The 8399-nt window shown below is 36.7% G+C and overlaps 1 protein-coding gene across 1 annotated transcript in view; it reads left to right on the forward strand.

The window, feature by feature from the left end:
• The first annotated feature begins 2808 nt into the window (after window positions 1-2808).
• Window positions 2809-8399, forward strand: part of apol (apolipoprotein L) — an 11177-nt gene continuing 5586 nt past the window's right edge. Inside the window, exon 1 of the mRNA XM_042220656.1 lies at window positions 2809-2868. The gene's annotated coding sequence lies outside the window, so the exon portion shown is untranslated. The remainder of the gene's footprint in view (window positions 2869-8399) is intronic.

The raw sequence follows: 8399 nt of genomic DNA on the forward strand, positions 1-8399 counted from the left end.
AAAAGACAAAAACCAACAGAATGGGCAGAAAAAAAAAAGAAAAAAAAATGCATATATCAATCACCTGGATCACCTGCTGAGAAAGAAAAAAGAAAACAAGCAGAAGAGAACAAGAGTAATAGAATAAACAACATCACAATGATATATGGGAATATGACAGTAAATACTAAATATTAAACATTATTGTGCAGCACATAAGATCAACAGAACACAGTGTGCTTTGAGGTAGGAGCCAAAAAGGGTGTAGTTTGTGGGTGTGATCACCCGTGTGTACACCTGTGAGCATGGACGCGCTTGTTTTTAAAAGGTTCCTTCATGTAATGATCTGCTAGAGGGTGTGGGGGGGCCACAGCCCCGTCCTCCAGGGCATGAAGCAGGTATGGAGGAGATCAAAACTCCAGACATCCAGAGGCCCCCAGAACACAAGAGACCAAGGAAGACCAACAGAGGGGCAGCCGCGCCACTGTCCCAGAAAGAGCTGAGGAGAGTCCCAGATGAGGGCTCACTCAGCAGCCGCGGAGCAGAAGCCAGGGGGGGTTGCAGTGACGCGCCCGTGAGCTCCGCCGGCAGCCAGCCGTGCCTGAGTGACCGAGCCCCAGGCCGAGAGGCCGGGGGCACCCCACCTCCGAAGTGGCCCGAGCGAGCCCCAGGCTCCAGGCCCCGATAAGCGGCCGCCAAGGAGTGAGCCGGTGTGTACCTGGACGCCCACCCCCGGACACAAAGAACCACCAACGCACCGACACCTGAGGGAGTCCGCCACTGGCAGGGGAAGTGGTGGTGGGGGGAGATAGGCCTCCAAACCTTGGAGGGCCTGAGATGTCCCCAGAGAGGTGGCGTCTGATACCCAACCTGACATATAGACACAGACATACAGGCACACACAGACACAAACATCCATTCCCACCCTCATGCTCTCATATGCACTTACTCCACACTCAACCAACGTGGAGACAGACATAAAGAGACGCTGTACACACGATCACACTCCCCAAGCGTACTCTACGAACCGGGTCTAGGTACCCTTGCCCCTGGAGGGGGGAACTGCACCCAGACCCAGGTGGTGTTACCCTTTTCCCTGCGGTGGGGAGAGGCAGACCGCCCCGACTCCGCAGCAGCAGGGAGGCCCCACACTCCAGACCGCAGTCGGACGGCCAACTCCTCCTCCTAGCCCCCCCGCTCCAGCAGGCCGCAGAGAATGGGGGTGAGAGAAGACTCCAAACCTCCCTCCACCCGCTCATTGTAGTGTTGATGCATGTGTGTTCTAAGGTGCATTTAAAACCCAGGAGGGCATGGAGCTACCTGCCAGAGAGCAGCAGGTAAGCGCATGGTCCCTCCTGCTAGCCCTCAATGTCTACGTGTATTTAAATTTGAGAGGTGGGCAACGACGCCAGGGGTGAGGTGTACACTCTGGCACCTGAGGGGCATTGTTGAGTACAAACACAAACACTAATGCACATGTTTACCATATTTTTTTCAATTTTTTTTTCAGGTATTGCTTGTTTTTTGTAATAATCGTGAGCGAGATTAAAGAGATCAGCAATAAGGTCTCCATCCTCTCCAGTTGCTACAAATGCTTACATGCATCAATATCATCTTCAGAAATTATTTTAATTAAACTTACACCTGGTCTCATCTCTGTGTTTCTGTAACATAAATAACGAGCCTACATTTTCCTCATGACACCAGCAATCAGCTCATCTTTCATCTTTCTACATCTGTTCTTTCTTTGTTTTGTCTCTTTGTTCCTTCTGTTCTTATAGCTGCTTTTATGTCTTTCTCCTTTCAGGAGTTTTGTTTTCACATTAACATTTTGGATGCTTTATCTCTTTCTAGGAAATTTTGGTAGGCCTTGGGTTTGGTACGCCTTTTCAGTTATCTAACTATAAATAATAATGATTATGCTAACCAGTACTAGACATGGAGATGGACAGGGGCATGCCCAGAGGGGGGCGTAAAATATGATTGGTTCCTACTTATGCCCTGCTCAAGGAATGCTTTTGGACTGGAGTACTGCTAAATATGCAGTATCCAGCACCCACTGGATGGCACCATAGATATAATCATATTGAAATTTAATGAGTACATTTAGTTAGGTTATTTTACTGAACTACAGATTTAACGTACTTTAGTATTCTGCATCTACTTCTCTAAAATTTGGATGCAGATGTTATACTTTATACCCCATACACCATTTAATTTAAAGCTGTAGCTAGTAATTTATTATTTGCACATCTGAAAGTAAAAAACTCTAATAATTAATTATGATGTATATAAGTAGTATTTACATTAATGAATCCAATATTAAGGAGGATTATGGCTTTTACTCACCCGCTTCTTTCACCACTTTGCAAAACAGTGTTGTTCACACGTATAACACTATTTGTTGGAGTGTAAAGGGTCGCATATGAGCTCAGAAATCATGACCAGTGTTTGACATACTGGTTTCGTTCTCTTGATGTTAAATAGTGTTATGCTTCACCCCCCCCCCCCCCCGGGAAACCCCCCCGCAGGATTGTGACAGGATGGGTTAGTTTCGATTATGCATGTACATCCGTCTCCCCCGTACTTTGAGGTGGTGTGTTCAAGTTTATTTGGAAGGGAAACGTGGATAAAAAAAAAGAGAAAGAAAAAGAAAAAAAAAATCTGATAAATACTTGGCTGAGAATCGGGACATTTTCAGGAAAACACGGTGTACATTAAACACTGTATCATAAAATTCTTTACAATTTAAGGGGGAACATGTTTGTTGTGTTTTCATTAAGAAAAGTCCTTTCAGTCACCACTTTTATTTTCCGATAACACTTGAAGGCAGCATCAGGAAACCAGTTAATCAAGACGAGCAAGTTGTTGTTGTTGCTTGAACGTCAAATGTCGCTACTAAACTTTTTCACCCTCCTTAACAAACAAAAGTCAGCTGACTGTCGATGATCCAAGGTGTTACACAAACAGGTGTGGCTCATAATGTGGAGAAATGAAAACGAAACTTAACATTTGTGACCATGCAGTTTAATTACTGAGTGGGTATGCAGTTATTTCAGCACGTCCACTCGAGGCGTGGTATTGGGAGCTTGTTAATTTCTACAACAGCTGGACTGCGGGCTTCAGATCCATCCTGTTCTTGTTTCCTTTGCGCAGATAAAGGTGAGACCTCCGCGAGGACCTCAACACAACACACAGAGAAGAAGAAGATGTCTGAGGCAAGGTAAGGCGGCTCATGGTGCACGGAAAACTTTTAGAGTGCATGTAGTAAAATACTTATATGTACTGATTAAGTGACAGACTAGAACAAAACACGGAAGAAACGATTTTAAAGACACACCCAGCGACTTTAAAAGAATCGTTGGAGGAACAGGACCGCTTTACTTCTACGTATCTACTCTTTCACTTTAATCAGCTGCAGTTCCGGTTACATCCAAGTTTTCATGTTAGATTTAATTTTAGAAACTTGTGATGGGACTGCTGGTTTTTACACGAAAACGTGTCTCTTTGTTAGCGGTTAGACTTTTAGCCTTTTCATATTTTAATCTTTTAAACCTAAAAAATGTACAAATATGCAATGTCCCCTCCCCAAAAAACATATCTTTGCTTTTTTCTTTCTTTTCATCACAATGGCTCCTTACATAAACGTTTGGAGGGGCTATAGAAAAGCTTTATACAGAGATGTGTTAAAGGACAAAGTCTGTGGTTAAGTCATAAACACTGCAACTAAAACAGACATGATACATGAGCACTGTTGCATTAATATTAACAATCTGATAATGAGTGTGCTGCTAATTAATATCCCAGGTGTTTTTCTAACACTCTAAACATTGAGGCCTGAAGAAAATACCTCTAGAGCAAAATGACTTAGTCACATTAATGTTACCTGCTTATGCATGTCTGAAGTCGGGCTTTATAATAAGTAATAAAAGTCCCATCAGCACAGGACTTGGGTAACAATATTCAAGTTTTCAGATTTTTAATAAATTTGAAAATGATGAAGCACATTATACACAATACACACCCAACGAAGAAGAATAAGAGCTATATCTTCTGTTGGTGTACAGCAACAGCACCAGGACAAAACAGAGGAAATATATAAAAAAGAAAAAAAAAGGAAAAACACAGAATTGCAGTACACCATTTTATTAAAACCTGTCCTAATAACTCCATTTACTGACCCATAGCCTTTTGTAATTTGGCGCCATCTAGTGGTTATATTATAAAAAAGCAACTAAGAAGGTTAAAGATGAATAGTGATTTCTGCAAAAGACATTTTAACATGTACTTGTTAAAGCACAGTAGTGTGTGATTTATAATGTTAAAGGTGGTTCCATGATATTCAGCAGTAACAATGGCAGAGCACACAGCTGTATTTATTCAGTTTGATATTTTTAATTTATTCTTCTACTGTGAAAAGGCCTGTTATGTGAGAAGAGATGTCTGTGTAGGCTCTCATTCATCAGGAATCCATGACTGTAGTTGCTCTTCAATAATACCTCCTGCATTACATCACTACACATTAATGAAGGAGTCCGGTTGATTTTTAAATTAATTTTGTATAAAACACACATCCTGCCAATAGAGCATATATACTTGAAGATTTGAGTATCCCACGGGCGGGTCTCACTGGGGGCGAATTCCCTTTATTTACATAATTATTAGGCTGTCGCTGCATGACATACTTTTTTACCTGTATTCTCTATGTACTTTTATAGTTAATGTTTTTAGTAATTAGACTTTATATTCGGGGGAAACATTAGTTTAGACTGCGTATAGTCATTCAATCAGCACGACTTTTTTGTACGAAGTAGCTATCTCCTCATTTCTCCAAAATTATCCCCTTCTAATTTATACAAATCAGGCTGCATTTTGTCATTAACTGTGTCACCACCATTGCTTGTTTATATAAATGAACGTCATACGCATCCCACATGCGTTTCATGTAACAAATTCATCATACTTGCATGTATCTTGCTACATCGTTTCAAACAAAACTTCAATCCCTATTTCATTTTCTATAGCACAAACACGGTACTCAACCAAAATCCGTATCTTCACACACAAGAATATAACAGATTGGAATATAATTTACCAATATTCTTCCACTGATTCCACTAAATCTAATAATTTTTAATTTTAACGTTTCCAACATAAATACCCAATATCCATTTTCAACCATATACTAACTCTACCAGCATTCACTACATTTAAGTCTCAATGTAGTGAAATTCATTTACAATATAAAGATTCACTTTAAACCAGTTTATTCTTTTCTATCATTCATATGTATGAATCATACTATGACCTTACAGTCTGCTTCATCAGATAGATTCGGTTTAGCCAATATCAAAACAGAAAATGTTTCCACCGTAATTTAGTTTAATCAGAAAACCTCTAATATTATCTTTGTTTAGTAAATTTCTTACCCACTTGGATTTACTACCTACAAAATAAAATCTTAACTAATAATTTTTTTTTTTTTACTTATTTCTTTTCATTTTATTACATTATTTATTTTTATTTCACACTCTTCTAATCTAATATTATAACTGAATCTAACTTATGATCATATCTCACAACTAATAAATCACATTAACCTTCTTACTCTTAAATGATAATTATATAAGTATTTTTTTTACAACTCTACTTCATTTCAACACATTTTAAATAAAAATTTTTAAACTATTAAATTTTCTTAATTCACTATACTATCTCTCCACCATCTTTCATACAATTTTTAAATGTACCCCCTATTAAACCTCACAAACATATATCTTTTTACAAATATCTACAGTATCTTTTCCTCCTACACACATAACACCCTCACCTACATCCACAAACATAATCATTATATTTCTCTAAATATCTCTATATACACCTACTTATAACATATATTATATCAAATTATATACTTAATCACTTACTTCTAAACTTCAACCATTTTACTAAATCATATAAAAATAGTTAAAATCCTTTTATTATATATAATAACAATACTTTCTAATTATACATCAACTCAATATAATATCTCCTAATTTAATACACCCAATCCTAATTCCTCATCAACTTCCTATCATATAATCCCATACCTTCTCTCATTTTCAACTAAAACCATGTTTTACACCTTCCATTAATATTCATCCATCTATTTCATCTCATCTTTACCTCTCACTAATTATCTCCTCTCTCTATTAAAAATACTACAACTTCTTCTTTCCTTTCCCCAAACTCAAATAAATTTCTCATATCATCTGTAACATATACATACATACCTCTGAATACAATCTTTAATTTACAAAATAAACAAATAAAATAGGGTATGACAAAATATTAAGAATCTTTCCACATTAATTATCATCTATTTATAAAATAATCAACTCTTTCTTCACACTTCTTCATACTTTTTCTTTAATATCTTTATAAACTTATATCTTAATATTTCTATATTACTTACATATAACTTATTCACTTTAAATCATCTCTATAATATATCAGGTAAGTTTTTCTGTTCCCAAATATGTGTCAGCGCAGAACTCTTTTTTTTTTTATTTTTTTTTTTTTTATCTCTATCTCACTCATATTACTCTTTCCTACTTTCCATCATAATATTCCTTTATTCTTTATATACATCCACTTCATATACCGCTTTTCACTTCCTAACATCATTTAACTCTCATCCTCTATCCCTTCCTTTCATTTAATCTCACCCTTCAAACACACTCTAATCAAATTATTTATTTCACTACCATTCCCTCTTATAACTTTCAATACAATTTTATATATAACTTTGCATTTAATATCACTTTTTTTATCAATGACACATCTAAAACCTTCATACACTCCTCTATCCTATCTATACCCCTAATAAATTATTCCTTTTCTACTACTACACTATACAAAAAACTATTTATCTTCTTACTTAAAATAATCCATTTTTTAATTTCTTAATCTCCTTATACCTCTTCCAATATTTTACATCAAATTTTTCTATACAAAATACAAATCTCTACCATATCCTTATATCCCACTTACTAATACATTATACTTCCCACTCTCTAATTCAAATTTAAATAATTCCTCATATTTTATTCTTCATTTCTCTCATAACACAAAAATCATTATATTTCTTTTTATTTCTTTCATTCATCAACTTCCCAATTCATTACCCAAATATTTATCTCTTTCTAGGAAATTTTGGTAGGCCTTGGGTTTGGTACGCCTTTTCAGTTATCTAACTATAAATAATAATGATTATGCTAACCAGTACTAGACATGGAGATGGACAGGGGCATGCCCAGAGGGGGGCGTAAAATATGATTGGTTCCTACTTATGCCCTGCTCAAGGAATGCTTTTGGACTGGAGTACTGCTAAATGTGCAGTATCCAGTACCCACTAGATGACAGCATAGATAGAATCATATTGAAATTTAATGAGTACATTTAGTTAGGTTATTTTACTGAACTACAGATTTAACGTACTTCAGTATTCTGCATCTACTTCTCTAAAATTTGGATGCAGATGTTATACTTTATACCCCATACACCATTTAATTTAAAGCTGTAGCTAGTAATTTATTATTTGCACATCTGAAAGTAAAAAACTCTAATAATTAATTATGATGTATATAAGTAGTATTTACATTAATGAATCCAATATTAAGGAGGATTATGGCTTTTACTCACCCGCTTCTTTCACCACTTTGCAAAACAGTGTTGTTCACACGTATAACACTATTTGTTGGAGTGTAAAGGGTCGCATATGAGCTCAGAAATCATGACCAGTGTTTGACATACTGGTTTCGTTCTCTTGAATAAAGATAAATCTTACAAATTTTGGAAAATTGTTTTTTTCATTAGATTAACGAAATTAAGACTGGACTTCGGTCTTCAGTACTGTTTGGAGGGCTGCGTGTGCCCCAAGACTCCTGGGTCCTCTGTCTGCCTCTGGCACCTGAGGGGCATTATTGAGCACAAACACAAACACTAATGCACATGTTTACCATATTTTTTTTTCAGGTATTGCTTGTTTTTTGTAATAATCGTAAGCGAGATTAAAGAGATCAGCAATAAGGTCTCCATCCTCTCCAGTTGCTACAAATGCTTACATGCATCAATATCATCTTCAGAAATTATTTTAATTAAACTTACACCTGGTCTCATCTCTGTGTTTCTGTAACATAAATAACGAGCCTACATTTTCCTCATGACACCAGCAATCAGCTCATCTTTCATCTTTCTACATCTGTTCTTTCTTTGTTTTGTCTCTTTGTTCCTTCTGTTCTTATAGCTGCTTTTATGTCTTTCTCCTTTCAGGAGTTTTGTTTTCACATTAACATTTTGGATGCTTTATCTCTTTCTAGGAAATTTTGGTAGGCCTTGGGTTTGGTACGCCTTTTCAGTTATCTAACTATAAATAA

This window comes from Haplochromis burtoni, unplaced genomic scaffold (assembly GCF_018398535.1).
Source record: "Haplochromis burtoni strain Fernald_Lab_line unplaced genomic scaffold, NCSU_Asbu1 Contig_52, whole genome shotgun sequence".
In the NCBI taxonomy this organism is placed as follows: domain Eukaryota; kingdom Metazoa; phylum Chordata; class Actinopteri; order Cichliformes; family Cichlidae; genus Haplochromis; species Haplochromis burtoni.